Consider the following 16,679-nt stretch of genomic DNA (forward strand, 5'->3'; position numbering starts at 1 on the left):
TCATTCCTGATTAGCCAGGGCTTGTGGGAATACATTGTGCTGGGAGAGATTCACTTTTTATTACACGTAATGTTTTTGCAATAAGCATTGTACGAAGCATTCAAACATTTAAAAAGAAAACTGTAGGAAAGTAAAGTTGACTCTTTGAGCAGCCATAATAGAGGCTGGAAGGAGGCTGAAATAAACATAACCATCAGACAGCAAGTTTTTATGCCAGAGAATCCCAATTCACACCTGTTAACTCTTGCAAATAGGCTCGTAGACAGCACCAGGAGTGCCATGTAGTGCTAAAAATAATCCGAGCACTCTCCTCTTTTCTCTTGCAAATCAAAAGATATTTAAGGCAGCGTTTTTGTCACGACTGTCATGAGGGTCCATGCCTTTCAGGCTTTTAAATAATTATCCTTGGCTTTTTGCATCTGGGTGTATTTGTGTGTGGGTGGATACGATGGTAACAGATTGAACCAGTCTTGCGGAGGACTGCTGCGCTGGCGGATACGCCCTGGACTGGGGAGAAGCTGCGCTAGAGAGCGGGGGCTCACCAGTGGCACTGAGAGGACACGCTGGCCCAAGTGAGATTTCAGCAGGAGTTCTCAGTCCTCTGGGGAACGGACATGCCCGCACCTGGGGCAGATGCTGCAGCCAATCTGCTCTGCCACCCCAGGATTTGTGCTGAACTGTACATCAATCCAGCCCTGGCAACACCGTCTAGTTTGCTGGGCCGGGTGAATTTCGCTCTTCAGCGGGAACGGTTGCATGCTCGGCCAACTAGAGAACAGGAGCAAGACCACGTGACTGAACTGGCCCATCACCCAGCCTGAATTTCAAATATTTGCAACTAAGCCACGGAATAAAAGCTTTGAAAGCTGTTCAACAACTAAATGTATAGTGTGTGAAATCCCTCCCTGGGCCCTGGACCAGCAGCAGGCCTAGGTACTACCTAAGTCCTACTCAAGCCTTAAGGGTATTGCCTGGCTCTTGGGCATCCCCCCTCGAAAGTATACTAAAAATAATAGTGATTGTTAGCTAATAACATCTCCCATTAACATAGACATTTCATCCTGGAGGACCCCCACAGGCTTTACAACTACAGGAAACAATTTACCCACCAGTGAGAAGCAGCCACCTCTGGGCTGAAAGGTGGCAGCTGTTTTAGAAAAGAAAGTGTCCAAAAATGCCATATCCAGTTGGAACAGGAAAGGGTCAATGGACTCACTGAGCCCTTTATCCAATGGTTAGAGCCACTGGTCTCTTTCCCTGGCACGTGTCCCAGTGAAGCGGCTGTGCACGCCACGGATTTGCTGTGCCAGTAGCTTGGCATTTGTACAGCTCTCGACAGCCCTTTGCAATGCCATTTACAAATGGGCACAGTGTTCCCTGTCCCTGCGCGGGGCCAGACTCACCGGCAAGGCTCGGTGAGCATGGCACGGCTCTGAGCTGGCATAACCCACCTGCCTCTGGGCCTGGAGGGAGGAAGGTAAATCAGAGTTAGTTAAAGAAGACCCCTCAAAAAATGTAAACACCCCCCCTCTGCAACTGCCTGATGTGTGAGTCACACCCAGCGAGGCTCCGGCAGGCCGACAAATGCCCCCTTACTGATGGGTAAGGGAAGTTCTCTCATCTGGCTCGCTGCCTCTTGCAGACTCTCTCAAAGCTAATTCCTCCGTGGTATCCATCTGCCGCTTCAAACCAGTAAGGTAGCGGGGCGGGAACGGTGTTCCTGCCCTTCTGAGCACTTTTGGCCTCACGCACACTGTCCGTGCGAGGTCACACCGCATGGAGGATGCCATTTGATACTGAAATGCACTGGGGGAGGTCAAGCCAGCGAGGGGCTGGGGGGTGGAGTACCTACACTTCATTGATTAGGACTTCAGCCTCCTGGGACCTGATTCTCATCTCACCCTGGGTTTGACGTCAGTGGAGGGCTCCTGGCTCTCCCTGGGGCAGGGGAGCTTGGACTCAGGCCCCAGGGATGTAGGCTGTCCTCAGCTGTTGGCGTCTGTTCCAGCTCCCATACGCAGGGGGTCAGCTGCTGACATCCTCACTCAGGATTTACTCGGGGGGTAAGGACTGAGTAAAGATGTCCAAGATTTGGCCTCGCTGTAGGGGAGTAGCAGTGGTCACATAATATTATGGGGCGTCATTCTCACATGGAGAAAATCTCAGTTTCCAGGGGCATTACAGTGTTCACGCTCATTCCCCCTTTACTACCCCGACCATCTTGTTACAACTGAACAAAGCTACCGCCGCCCCACCGTTGTGACCCATCTGTTCCCCCCAGAAAACAGCACTGCCAGTCCTCTCCATTGCTCCACTCTGCGCCAGCCCTGTAGAAGTGGCAGAGCAGTGACACAACGGAAGACTCTTGGAGGAGCTGGGAGCCGACTGGTTCTCTCTTAGAGCAAACACATATGGGGCGTTTTACCTGCTCTGGTTCCTTGGCCAAGCCCAGCACAGGCTGCTTCTGGCTGTTCGTTTAGTTGGAGATGGGTTTGTTCAGGATGAGAAGTGTCCACACCCTCATTTTCCAGGGCCATTCTCACTGCTGAGTTTGCTTGCAGTGGGTAAGATAAATAAATAGATTCCTTTCCAGTTGGAGGCTGCTGCAGTAAATGCTCAGAAGCAGGGTCTCCCTGAAATGCCAAACCCACGCTGATTTTAAAGAGACTCATCCCTTTTTCCCTGCTGCTCTTCTTTGAGAATTTATGCTCCCAGTCTCTGTGTTACACATTTAAAGATCCCCACTTAACAGCCCCTATTGATTTCCTGCCAGGGGAGAGGAAAATCAGTAAGTGCTAAAGGAAACCTGCATTTGAAATTTCCCAGGGAAAGCAGCGACTGGATTCTTTTCTGGAGAGCCAGCGAACTGAATGGCTCTAGGTCCAAGATGAAGATTAAACTGCAGACTAAGGTGGGAATGGAAGGAAAAGTTCCTTCCCCTCCTCACCTTGGGGCTGCCAAACACAATTCCTGGCCATTAGGAGTTTCCACAGAGCTGGCAAACGGCTCGGCATGAATTATAAAAAGGGTCATTTGTGTTCCACTGTCAATTGGTTCATGTCATCAAATAGCAGGGTTGGCACCTGGCTACGTTCCTATGGACCGGACAATTAGCGCTCAGCTTGCAGCCCTCTGTGCTCGTGCCGGGGCCGCCCAGGCTGTCACTCAAGTGAGAGTTCAAGCCCAGTGTCCAGGGAGCAGGCGCGTCTCACGACATCTTTGACGCTCCTGCTTGTCCTCTCTGCTCCCTTCAGCAGCAACACTGGCTTTTCCCACCTCTCTCCCGGGCGGCTGGCTGCGTGCACAGTCACCAGACGGGCAGGGAGGCCGTGTCCCTTGGCTGTTAACACATCACCCTGGGAGCGAGAGAGAGAGGGCGCTGCACGGAGCTCAGCACTGACCTTGATTTTTGCAGCTGAAATTCTAATTTGTGTGATGAAAAAATCTCAGCTTTTCCGGGGCAAACCAACTCCAGGGCTGGCAGGTGGCTTTCAGGACTGGGTCTGAGATCCGGGCTGCCACCGGAACCGCTTTGCATCAGAATGCCACAAGGGAAGGGGTGACCTGGCTCCAGGTCTTAATACACCTGGTGCACCATGTCAGCTATTTCTGCTAGGGTCAGGGTGGTGAATAATAGGAGGGACCCTGTTCTAAATGGCTTCTCTGTGGGGCCGTGGCCTGCGGCTCAGCTCCTCCCAGAGCGCGCCAGAGCTCAGCAGGGCTGAGGTGAGGAATTGTCAGCTACAAAAACTGGGGCCTTTTAACCACAAAACCAGGTTGGTGCCAGCTCATGCAGGGCATGAATGGAGTAACAGGCTTGGCCCACTGCCCTCCTCCATGTCTGGACCACGTGGGTCTGCTCGGTGCCACAGCGCTGTTTGTGTGTATCACGTTCAGTCTGTACGTCACCCTGCTGAGACCTGCCATAGGCGTGACACCTGTGGAGGGCCAGTGGATGCAGACAACCTCCTGTGCCCGCCCCAGTGATTGCATTTTAGGGTTGAAGTCTCTCCCTCTTCAAGAGCTTCAGCAGGGGCATTGTTAACAAGGAAGCGCCGGGGAGGTTCTGAGTTTCTGGGGGTGGGGGGGGGTGCACACGTTTTCTACCTCTGAGGCTCCCATCCATCAACAAGCCTGGTGCGGATGGATCTAGATTGGGAATCTCAGCTGCCGGGGTTCCACAGCATTCTACAGTGTTGGAAAATGCACATCTGGGAAAAAATGAGCTGAAGAATAAACCCTCCATTGAGCACAGACTTTCTGCTGGGTCCTAAGCTCTGTCACCTCGGAGCCCAGAACACCGCAGTAAATATTAACAAAGAACAAGAACATTTTCGTTTCTTCTGGAGGGGACGTCTAATTGCAAAGGAGGTTAATTCTACACAAATGGCAATCCACTAAAGGGCTTAATAACGCTGACGTGGTACGTGGACCTAAGTGAGTCAGCCAATTTACAGGTAGAGGGAAAATTTCAGTGCAAATAGCAAAACAGGACAGGGGCCAGAAATCTGGAATGGCATATATCTAAAAATAGAAATGCTTTCCTTTGATCGAGACAATATTTCACTAATGCCCTTTGCATACACAGGAGATGGGCCCAGAACCCCAGATGGTGTAATTCCACTGGAGTCAATGGGGCCAGATCCCCAGATGGTATAAATTGGCCATAGCTCCAATGGAGCTAGACTAGTTTACACTTTCTGAGGACCTGGCCCACAAATGTATTTATTTTTTGGCTACCAAACAAATATTTGTCTGGCTGACCGACAGCTTGTCTCCTATAAGCATTTATGTAGGCCCTGATTCAGGGGAGCTCCCCTGTTCGCAATAGCACATAGCATGTGCTTCAATACCATGATGTCAATGGGATTTAAGCATGTGCTTAAATGCTTTCCCGAATCGGGACCTTACCACTGATCCCTGCAGTATCTAAGTGTTGGTTGGGAGATACATGAGTGAGCTGAAAGCCACGCTAACTGGAAAGATCTCTCTTGTGTCCCTGGAGTGGGCTTCTTTCTCTTTTAGGCTGGTCTTTCCAATTGGCAGCAACTAGAGGTGCTGCCCAAAACTTTGGAGAGATCCAGATGAGATCAAACCCAGAGGGCTCCACACCTTCCCTTCTCTTCCCTTCCCTGAAGTCCTAGCAAGTGGCTCTTTTGCTAAGTGTGACTAGCAGAAGAAACCAAAATAGGCAAATATGAAAAAATCAGAAAGGGGGGTGTGGGGAGAGAAAGCCATGAAGTGTTTTCCATTAACAAAATGTTACCTTTTAAAATGACATGATGTGGAAATGACACATCAAACTCAGCCAGATTGATTGCCCAACTGAGAGGCACTTTTTCATATGCATTCAGCAAATGCATTTGTTTTTAAAAATGAAGTCTCGTGGGAGCGCGGGCTCGGAGAGGGGGACTTGTTCAAACAATTGTAAAATGGTTTTATACAATAAACAGAAAAGGAGGCATTTCAGATCTGGCTCTCCTCATTTTGACAGGATAGGATTTCAGCGATGATGCGCTACATACAACAGCTGCATGCTATACCCTGCCGGCTGCCTGAAAACATCTGGGGAGCTAGAGAATGTAACATAGAAACATCGTAATGATTCCGAGCGCAGTGCCTCATCCTCTCTTGGCAGCCCAGAATGGCGCGCGGCACCAGAGATGGGTCAGTAGCAAACAGTCCATCCTGTCTTTGGGTTTCACCAGCGACCTGCATCCCCAGGGGTATGAAGAACTCGAGCCTGCCATGTTTGTTTGCTTCTCGTACATTGGGAAGATGTTTCTGTGATTTGATCATTTATTGATTTATTTCCCAGTAATGCCAGAGCGAACAGCGAGTGCCACTCCCAATTCTGTGTTGAATCTTTGTCTGCGTGGCAGTTTCTTGCATTCGCGGCACTACTGGGGCATGTCATGGTGGACACTTTTGCTAGCCAGTGTTTCATGTGGCTAGTCAAATGGAGGATTGTAACTTCAGGCAGGGAATAAGCCAGAGCAGCGACAGATGAACTCCTAAGGAACCAAGATCCAATTTACATGCAAATGTCCTTATTAATCAAGGACAAGAGGAGGAATATGCAGAAAACAAAGATACAAGGGCAAAATGTTTTCTACACAGGACGCTTTTCAAAGTTGTCAATAAAGCATCACCAGCTCTTGCAATATCCACTTTATTTGCTATTTTAATCCTGCTAAGATCAATTTCTCTCTCTCTATGATGGGCATGTTTAGTGAGGTTTGAAGCAAGGTTATACTAAACCAGGAGGGGATGTTCCCGAGACAAAAATCAACCGACACTCAGACCACAACAGTATGGGCCAGACACTCAGCTGATGTAAATCGGTGGAGCTCCCTTGATTTCAAAGCCACTCTGATTTACACCATCGGAGAATCTAAAACCTTTCATCAGCCTGTTCTTCTCAATCCAGAAGCCTCGTTATAAAATTACAGCTGCTGCAACTGAACGCTGGTAGCTGCTCAGATAGGAATATAAAACCAATGGTTGAAATGAAAACTATAAACCATCTTGTCATGTTGGTGCCAAACTCAGCCCGCAGGATTGTTCTGTTACGGCATATTAAAATACAGCCCCTTTCATAATGCTTGTGCCCTTTACTACAACTTTACTATCTATCAGCCAAGTTCAGATTTGTCCCGGACGTGTTTCCTCTGCCATATTGAGAAGAATCTTCGCCCGGTGTCACTTTGTCCTAGCCTCCCTTTTGTGTGATGGTGCTTGTCAGCCTGGGTAGGGAGTGAAACACTGTCACAACTCCGTGTTTTGCAGAAAGGGAGAGAGACAGCGTTTCCTAGGTGTGACCAGCTGGCAGGATTTTCATGCTGCTTCCTACTGATGGGGAAACAGTTGCCACCTGTTGCAGTGACAGGCAGCTGTGATGTTGCTCTCCGGCCAGCCGTCCCCCTCCCCCAGCCCCCTGTTGCGTGTGAAACTTCCTGTCATTCACCTCTCTATATCTTAACGTACCAAAGAGCAGCAGAGGGCAGAGGCCATAACCCCACTGGGGCCTTTGTAGCTGTGGAGTGGCCTGCTCTGTTGTCTTTGCCTCCTCGAGGAGCCGAGCCGAGCAAATTAGTAGTGAATAATCCATTCCACCAATTTGGCCTCTCTTTCCATTTGTGAATTGTCCACGAGCAGCTTCGGCTGGATTTGGGATCTGCTCTTACAGGCTGAATGATTTTGAGAGGTAACTCGTGGCCTGTTTGTTCCCCAGCGGTTTGTTGTGTCAAATATCTGAAATGGGAGCTCCATTGATCAGCTTTGATTCGATACTTGCGTCACGTGGCTCATTTCTGTTCTCTAACTGGACGGAGGGCAAAGGTTTGCCGGGGGGTGGGGGGGGAATACTCAGGTTTATGAGTTCAGATGTTGCTTTCCCCGAACGGTCTCTAATATCTGCATCAGAGTCGTCGCTCCCAGGATCCGGCTCACACGGAGATTCACAGGATCAAGCACAACAGCCAAAACACAGTCAGGAGCCATGAGACTGGCTATTTCCCAGAGCACTGTTTTGCAGCACCTGCCCAGCCCTGCTGATGCACTCTGAGGAGCTCTGTGCTCCACCCAGTACTGCTGGTGCTGGTGCCGGGCTGGAGTGAAGAAGGATAAGAGACAAGAGGGCCCTGCTTTTCTGTTACACCCAGGCCCCCTCAGGCCAGAATGGAGTGATCTCTAATTCCTTCCTCCTGCAAGCCAGAAGTCCAGGAAGAGCACGTTTCCCCAGTTCCCGCTTCCCTTCCTCAGTCTCACCTGTGAGTAATGGCTGTGCTGGGGACAGGGGGCAGATTGGAGATGGAATTCCTGGGTGGACCCCCAGAGTAACAACCAGTGCAAACTCCTGGGCACTGCCCAGCCAGCATGTCTCAACCATCTCTGGGGTGAGAGGGGAGCTCCTCTTGGACCCTTTCCTGAGACTGCCATCAAGGAGGTCAATCATGGGGCGATTGGTGATCTGGACACGCGCCCACTGGGAACTAGAATTCACTCTCCCATCTCATTTCACAGAGCCGGCAGAACAGTCCACAGATGGCAATTCCTTTCGGTCAGTGGAGTTACTCCATTCACACGGTGTAACAGGGATCAGGATCTGGGCAGGCAAGTACAGAAGCACCAAACAACTAATTTCTCTCCAGTGGAAAGACAGAGATTGAATCAAGCCTGCAGCAGCAACTAACCCTCAGAACATTTATTTAAATAAAACTCACAAGCTGGAGTCTTCGGCCGCCGGGAACCTCCTTGCTCTCGATCTCTGTCCTCTTGTACATCTTGAAGAGAACTCGGAAAACATTTTAAAAGTCGGTCATTTTCAGAGCAGAACTCAGCCAAGCCATGGCAGGTAGAAAATAATCAAGACAGCTTTGCAACGTGTGAACCCCCCCATTTGAATTGTTTATGCATCAGGTCTCATGCTAATAAAAGCTATTTCATATCCCCCCTTGCTGGCTGGTAGAGCAAGGTTCTGCCTGTCCTTATTGCCTGAATAAAAGAAACACTTAAGCAAATTGGGGAAAGTTTTAACTGCAGCCTGCTGTGAAGATTTTTGGGAGCAGTATCTAAGTTAAACAGGCACATATATAAATTTCTTAGATGATGTCATTAATGCTTAATGTATCATCATACCCAGCAGCTCTGAAGAATAATAGAAACGATTATTTCTCTCCCTTCTCTCGCCTTCCTTCCCCCATTTTTCGTAATGAGTCTGTTTCCCTCTGTGGAAAGTCGAGGAACTGCCAATTCCTGACGGATTACATTACCCAGCTCCCCAAAACACGGATCCTGTTGGCCACATGCACTTGTTTTTATCCCCTCCTTTGCGGGATCCCCGTGTGCTGCCATTTTAAACAGATATTGAATTCCCTGTCCTCTGGAGGTAGCAGGTTCAGGGCGTGCCCACCTGCTGGATGTCCACAGGAGTACGGTGAAGCAGTCAGGCCATACTGGTTTGTTGGAGGGAATGGATGGCTTCCGGGCTTTGGTAGTAGGGACATCTTTATCACTGGTTCCCATGCAGCCCTGAGTGGGAACGCCCAGAGGGTATTGCCAACTAATGGCTGTTGAAAATCTTGACCTAAGCTCCTTCCTCATCCCTACGGCTGGTTCCTCTGTGCCAGTGAGGGGCAGCCCCAGGGACGCTCCTGCCAGCCTGCCCACCCAAAGCCCGATCTGTGAGTCAGAGCCAGGGTCTGCTCTATGGGGAACCTTCCACCTGCCCTAAAAATTCACCCCAAATACAGATTTTAGGACCCTTTCCCAGAGGCTGTGATAGCAGGACGCCCATCAGCGAATGAAACACCAAACGGGGAAGGGGATCGTTGTTTTAAAAGTGAAATTTTCAAATAATTAATCAATTAGCGTGTGAGGAATGTGTACCGCCAAGGAAGTGTGACTGCCACAGATCTAAAATGCTCAAAGGGAGCATTTCTAAATGGCAGGTCTGAGGAGAGACACTTCAGACAGCTTCAAAGCGGATCAAGCTATGGTGATGACTTTCTTTCATCAAGAAAAGCAATTGGGGAAGAGGGACTTCGCCATGTCCCCTGGTCACAGGAGCTACCCGCAGAGCGATATCAGGGGCCCAGCACAGGCAGGGCACAGCCTCCCTTGCTCACTAGTTTCCTAAATGCTTTTCTCAGCCATCCCCATGGTGCTACTTGTACTGGTGATTTAATGCAGCTGTCCATATCCATCAGCCTAGACATACAGGTCTGAAAGTCCAGGTGCCTGGATGCCGGGCTGGAAACTTCCCGGGAACTAAGATTTTCAGCACTTTTTGATTTGAACTGGGGCTAAAAATAGGCTTTTCTCATGCTTCCAGCCACAATCCAGGGCATGTGGAGGTGTGAGAACATTAAAGAGAGATTAACAAAAAAATTCACTAAGCTCTTTGAGTGCCTTTCCCTGACAGGGTCTGCCAAAGCTTTGGGGCACTCCTCAGTATCATTCTGACTGGTTTGCGCGCCCCATAGTTCTTACAGACTAAATGGCCGACTTGACCTTTTCCACTTCTGTTATCCATGGAATCCTGCATCCCAGTAACACGGCGTGGGATTGTCAAATGGGACGTGAGTTCTTAAGTCACTTGGGTCCTTTGAAAATCCTACCTGGGGCTGCTGTCCTACGAAAAAATCTCCTTTCAGCCTTTTCCTGTGGGTACCGAAACACCTCTCCTTAATAAACGGTGGGCCAGTAAATACAGCCAGATCCTCACTGTCCTTCTGCAGTTGTGTACATCTCATTTGCCTGGTCCCATTTCCTGCTTCCTCTATGTCTTTCTGTAGACTAGAGTTTGATGCCTCTGCTCAAAAGCAAGAGCTGACAAGGCCGAGGCAGAAGAATTTGCCTTGCTGTAATCACTTGGAATTCTTTCAAGGTTCCTTTATCTTCTTCTCCTGGCAGGAGGTAAAAGAAACTATCCAGAAATAGCTTAGCCCCTGAGAAAGACGATGTCTTCATTCTTCATGTTCCTTGTCCCTTCCACCCAAGCAAGATCCAAGATCAAACGCCACTGGCTGCTTTTCTTCTCTTTCCTCTGCGATACGCCCTCAGCTATTGAATTCAGATTTGTGAAAAGAATCTTGACAGAGGCCGTGTTGAGAGGATGTGCTCAGGGAGCGTGGTACAGAGAGGCCAGTCAGGTGCTCCTGGTTAGCCAGTCCTGCAGTGCAGGAACCAGGGGACATTCGAGGACATTAAAGAGGCAGTCCACATTAAATCAATACCGGGAAGTTCTTTGTCATGCAAGTTACAGTTACTTGCTTTTGCAAGTCGGTTAGTGGAATTTAAAAAAGAATTGCAGTTATATAAATCAGTAGCACCTGCAGCTATACTAGCGAGGATCAAATGTACCAGGGCAATTCCATCTTCAAGCTTCAGGACATGAGCTGACCCCTAGCACTGGCCAGGAAGGAAGAGTACAGCCAATGAGGGCAGCAGTGTTCTAGTTTTGCTTTCCTATGAAGTACTGGTCACTGCCAGACAGGATACCCATCCAGAGGAACCACTGGGCTGGGCTGGAAATGGGACATCCTATCCATGGACTAACAGACTGTCCCGGAGCTGAGGGAAGCAGCAGTTGCTCTTGCTGTCTGTGGAGTTGTTTCCCATCACAACTGAATGGTAGCGCTGTCCCATGGACACCAACCTGCCCTGTCAAGCTGGCCCGAGTCACCCAGTTTACTGCGCATTACCCACAGAGCAGCTAACAAGCAGCAGCTTTATGCCGTGGATGGATCACGTGCTAAGCAGTGCACAGGGATCAGGAGACCTGGGATTGATTTCCTGCTCCAGCACACGTCCCCCATGTGACGTTGGGCCAGTCACTTAACTGCTCAGGGCCTCAGTTCCCCATCTCTAACATGGGCGAGTAGCACCCTGGCCATCTGCCTTTTGCCTGATTTTTCTCTCTGTGTTGTCAACCCTTTGCAGCAGGGCTGGTCTCTCCCTCCCGGTGTGTACAGCACCTTGCAAAATGGGGTCCTGATCTCAGCTGGGCGTTACTGTAATGCAGACAATAGTCAGGGCCGGCTCCAGGCACCAGCCTGGCAAGCAGGTGCTTGGGGCGGCCGCTCCGGAGAGGGGTGGCACGTCCAGCTATTCGGCGGCAATTCGGCGGACGGTCCCTCACTCCTGCTGGGAGCAAAGGACCTCCCGCCGAATTGCCGCTGCAGATCGCGATCGCGGCTTTTTTTTTTTTTTTGGCTGCTTGGGGCGGCCAAAACCCTGGAGCCGGCCCTGACAATAGTGACACTAATAATAATAGCAGGCTGATGTCTGTTTGAGCCAGAGGCTGAGATGAGATAGACTCCCTCTCCCGGCCCAGAACACCTGAACCATCCAGCTTCCCAAGCTTGCTTTGCTAGTCGGATCCAATCAAACCCAGCCATCTTGCTGTGCCACATCTCTAAAGGGCACGTCCGCTAATGCAAAGCCACTCACAAACCAGGGCTTTGGAGTCGTTTGATAAAAAGCAGTTTTCGTCTCTTAAACAAAACGGACCGTCACGTCAGCCTCTCTGCCCGTAAGGCCAGGGAATTCCACAGATCACGGGGAATGAATGAATACCTTGCAGAGCATTTTCATGAAGAGCTGGATAACAAAACTGCCAGCCCCTCATGCGCTAACACAGGTGTCCTGGGTTTTCCACCTGCCAAAACCTTCTGAGGTGATTTGATCCTGGTCTGTCTCGGGTTTTGTAATGACGTTGTACTTGACAACATGCAGATGAATGGGGAGGATAGTGACCTGACTAAACCAGACACCAGAGTGGTACCCGACTGATTGCCCCGCCCCCCCAGGCCTGCAGTTAGAATCCAGAGCACCTTGGACCATGCGTATGTGAAATAACATGGTGCATTTTACTCCGGCTCCCAGTCGACAAGTGTCTGCATAAAACATAACCAAAAAGCTCCAGCTCCTAATTGGCAGCCTCATTAGAGAGGCCACTGATTGAACGGGGATGGAGGCTGCATTTCTTTCTCACTCCTCGAAGAGCTGTTGCCAGGTCTGGACTGAAGAAGTGTTTTGCCAAGGTGGCATATGGGAAACTTGTGCTGCCTCTGCCTGTGCTTTCACACACACACACACACACACACACACACACACACACACACACACACACACACACACACACACACGTACAGAGATAGATTAGAGGGTAGAGGGAGGTAGAGGGAAGAGGTTACTTAAGGGCTTCATAGCAGAACTGAGTTCCCATGGAAAGGGCTAAAGTGTCTCAACCGTACAGCATGTCCCCCAGGCAGACTGAACTGATGTCCATAAAGCAGCGAGCCCCCAGTACTGGCTTTGTCCCAGAGAGGAAGATGCCCTGCCTGCTTCTGTCATTTTGTCCTGAGCACCTCGGCTCTCCCCAGGAACAAGGCAGAGCGGTGGATTTTGTAGCTGTATGTGTCGGAAGATCAATAATGTCTGACTTGCTAAAGAATTTAGCCGGAGTGTTATCACAGGAAGAAAAGCTTTTGTCAACTTTCGTTAATGTGTCAAAGGCTGAAGTGAGCAGGGATTGCCCTGGAGACAAGAGAGCTGCTCAGAAATTGCTGCCCACTTCAGACCCCTTCCAGGTGTGCAGCGACAAGGGAGCAAGTGAAACTGGAAGGATTTAGTTTATCTCCGTCCATCGCAGGCAGCTGCCAAATGCAGAGGTGCGGGAAATCACTAGCAAACGTACAGTAGCTTGCCAGGCCGAGATTTAAACTAGTCTAGTGATGAACAACCCAAAAGGACTTTAGGGCCACCTGCTTTTTTGAGTTGTCCGGACAAGTCTCTACTACCTGTTTCAATGACCAACTTCAGGGATGCAGGAGCCCTTTACCTAATGATATATTTAGATGCAAATGATATTGTCCCCATTTTCCTTTCACTCCCAAATGTTTATCCCTACATTGCAGATAATGTATCCTTTATGGAGTGGCGGGATCAACTCCAGCAGTTGGTGAAAACTCAGTCACACCCAAATGTAGCCATTATTCCTTACACCTTCTGGCCGAGACGTAAAGCCGAGCTCCTAGTCATTCATGCTCATTAAATTTGGCTTTGTGCAAGGGCAAACTGGTGGTCCTGGGGTCGTGGCTAAACCCCAATTTGGGTAATTGCATTGTGCCTCCTGAAATTCCCCTTACAGCTTCAAGAGGAATGTTTCCTCACCTCTTGCCTCAGGGCTAGTGCTGCTGGGCACTGTTAACTTCTGGAGTCTACTCCAGAAGAAGCTGCATTTCAGTAGAGGGTAAGGACAGCTCTGTCCCATATGACCCTGACCTGCTGGACAGGGAGCTGTGAAACTTGATTCCTAAGCCACTCTGAGCTCCTCAGATGAAAATGGCTTTAAGGTACCTGGTACTATTTATTTATTCATATTTCATTATTTATTTTGGTATGCAGGCACATCTGTATTTTCTGTTTCCAGCTGTGGAAATAGTAAAATCATACAATCACAGAAGATTAGGGTTGGAAGAGACCTCAAGAGATCATCTAGTCCAACCCCCTGCTCAAAGCAGGACCAACCTCCAACTAAATCATCCCAGCCAGGGCTTTGTCAAGCCGGGCCTTAAAAATCTCTAAGTTTGGAGATTCCACCACCTCCCTAGGTAACCCATTCCAGTGCTTCACCACCCTCCTAGTGAAATAGTGTTTCCTAATATCCAACCTAGACCTCCCCCACTGCAACTTGAGACCATTGCTCCTTGTTCTGTGTGTCATCTGCCTCCTCATAAGTCATGTGCCCCAGCCCCCTAATCATTTTCGTTGCCTTCCACTGGGTTCTCTCCAATTTGTAAAATATCCCATGGAAGACTGTTTTCTGAGCCACACAGAATGGGGAATTTCATGACAGTGTCTGTTCGCCTGAGCTTTGCAGATCAAAGAGGCTCCGCTAGGTATCTAAGCTTTGGGATTGTTATTAAACTCTAACCTTGTGGGTATCCCATTCCTCCATGCAAGACCTATTGACTGCTTAAACCAAGATGACAGGGCTGGAGTATTGATAGGAGTCCCTTGTCGTTCCTACAATTGGTGCAAATACCATGTCAAAAAAGCCTGGTCTGAATCCGGGGGTGGGTCTGGCACTGCGGGGACGTGGGCACCGAGGCTGCGCATGACGTGGGCTGTTGTTGTTGAAATGCAGATGCCTGGGAGCAGCCAGTGGTTAGGAGGAGCTATTGTCATTCTACCGAGTACTGTGTTACTGGGCCGACATAGCATGGGCAGTTCTGTTTGCTGCAGTTGTTTAGGAGAAAGCCAGGGGTATGGCTTGGTTTCTTCCAGAGAACGGTTTGAAAAATTCCCCTCCCAAAGTTGTTTGTGAAGATGCATTTTTTGGCTATGAATTACCCCGGTGAGTCACAAGCCCGTTTGTTGTTGGAGCAGGAGAGAGGGCATGAGGGTGTATCAGAGAGAGGGGGAGAATTTATCCATTTATAATGCTGCAAGGAGCTACATTTAATTCTGCCCAAAGCACGGACTGGAGATTTTGACAAAATGCTCTTGGTTAATCCCTTCAATCAATTCCCTTGACACAATCTGTTCTGTTCTCGGCTCGGGGAACAGCACGGCACACGTCTGACTATCTATGTCCCCTTTGCACTGGGGTTTGAGCCCAGCAGCCCTGAGATTCACCTGATTGGGCAAATGGCACATCAACATGGCACGTAGTGTTATTTACCACTGTGCCATCAAGCGTGCCCTTCTTCCCAGCCTCATATTCCCCTCCTGCTGCCTTCACTCCTGGGCTGGGTTGTCATCCAGTCTGATCTTCATGCCTCCTTCAGACCTGCTTCCCCCAGGCGCGGAGACCGCCCCCCCAACAGCCACTCTTGCCTCATTCTGTTCTCCCTTGGGACGCACTTAGGAACACAGGATCTGCCATGTGGGTCTCCAGCTCTGTGCCCTGTCTCCGACAGCAGCCAGTCAGGGCACACGGTGCAGTGTGCACCATAACCATTGCGTACTAACCCACCCCGGTGCAAGATTCTTCCTCCCCCACCCCTCTGCCCCGCCACACAGTTCATGGCTCCCTTCTCAGCCTTTCCACCACAGCCCGCCAACGGGCGACACAGATGGCCCCTTTGGAAGCCCATATGGACTGCGCTGTTGGCCTCGGCTGGAACGGAAGGTCCTTGGGCCAGGGTCTGCATCCTCCTCCGTGTTCTGTGCCATGCTGAGTGCCAGCAGGAGCCCAGTGACGGGGCCAGCTCCCAAGGCCCTTCCCGAGATCTCACTCCCACTGCAGTATTTGCCTGAGGAAATCGGAGTAGAAACCAAGTCGGGAGCTCAAGACTTGTCCCGCTGGAGGCGTCCCCATGAGGCCTGCAGGCGCCGTCACTCCCTAGGCCTTGCGAAGCCGTAGCTCCAGCTGCGGTGGAGTCGGGCTTCTGCCGATAGCCTGTGTGAGGAGCCCAAGCTCACTAGCCAAGGTGCTTTCCGAGGCCAGAGGCTCTGAGGTGCTGCCTAGAGTAGCTGAGAGGCTGGCGGCCCCCTCCCTCCATGGCCTCTGAAGAGCGCTGGGCTTTGATGTGAAAGTGATGTTGTTCCTCTGACACGGTGGCTAATTAGGCCAGGAGTATCTGTAGCAATTACCAGCCCCTGGGATAGCACTTCACACTGGCTCTAATTTGTGCTATTCTCAGCAGGCCCAGTTCCTGCTGTTCAGGCCCGTGATGGACAGGCTGCAGCCTCTGATTTTCCACAACAAATTTACTCTGACGCGTTGTCTCTCCCTCCGCACTGACGCTTGGCAGCACACGCAGGTGGCTTCGCTCTCGTGAAATCCAGCTCTGGGCCTCCCCTGCTCCTCTGAGCCAGGGACAGAAGCGCTTCCGCTCAGCCCCAGCTAATCATAACTCAAGCAATCGCACGCTGACTAGGCCTGCGCTAGCTCAGAATGGCGGCCATTGCTGTTACAGACCCAGGAGGGCTTTTAGTTTTGGAAGAGGGGTGAGGGAGCTGGTTTGGGCGCCATAAACCCCTCCTGAACTCTCTTCCAGCTTTAGAACCAGACTAGAGCCGCAAGTGCCGGAACCCGCAGTGAGGAGCTGGGACCGGGACTGGAGGAGCTGGGGCCATCTCACCAGCAGACTGTTTTCGTCAGAGCTCCCAGCTCAGTCGGGGAGCTGTAAGAGAGTTACCCAAGGTGGAGACCAACCTGCCAG

Source organism: Malaclemys terrapin, chromosome 16, assembly GCF_027887155.1.
Source record: "Malaclemys terrapin pileata isolate rMalTer1 chromosome 16, rMalTer1.hap1, whole genome shotgun sequence".
In the NCBI taxonomy this organism is placed as follows: Eukaryota; Metazoa; Chordata; order Testudines; family Emydidae; genus Malaclemys; species Malaclemys terrapin.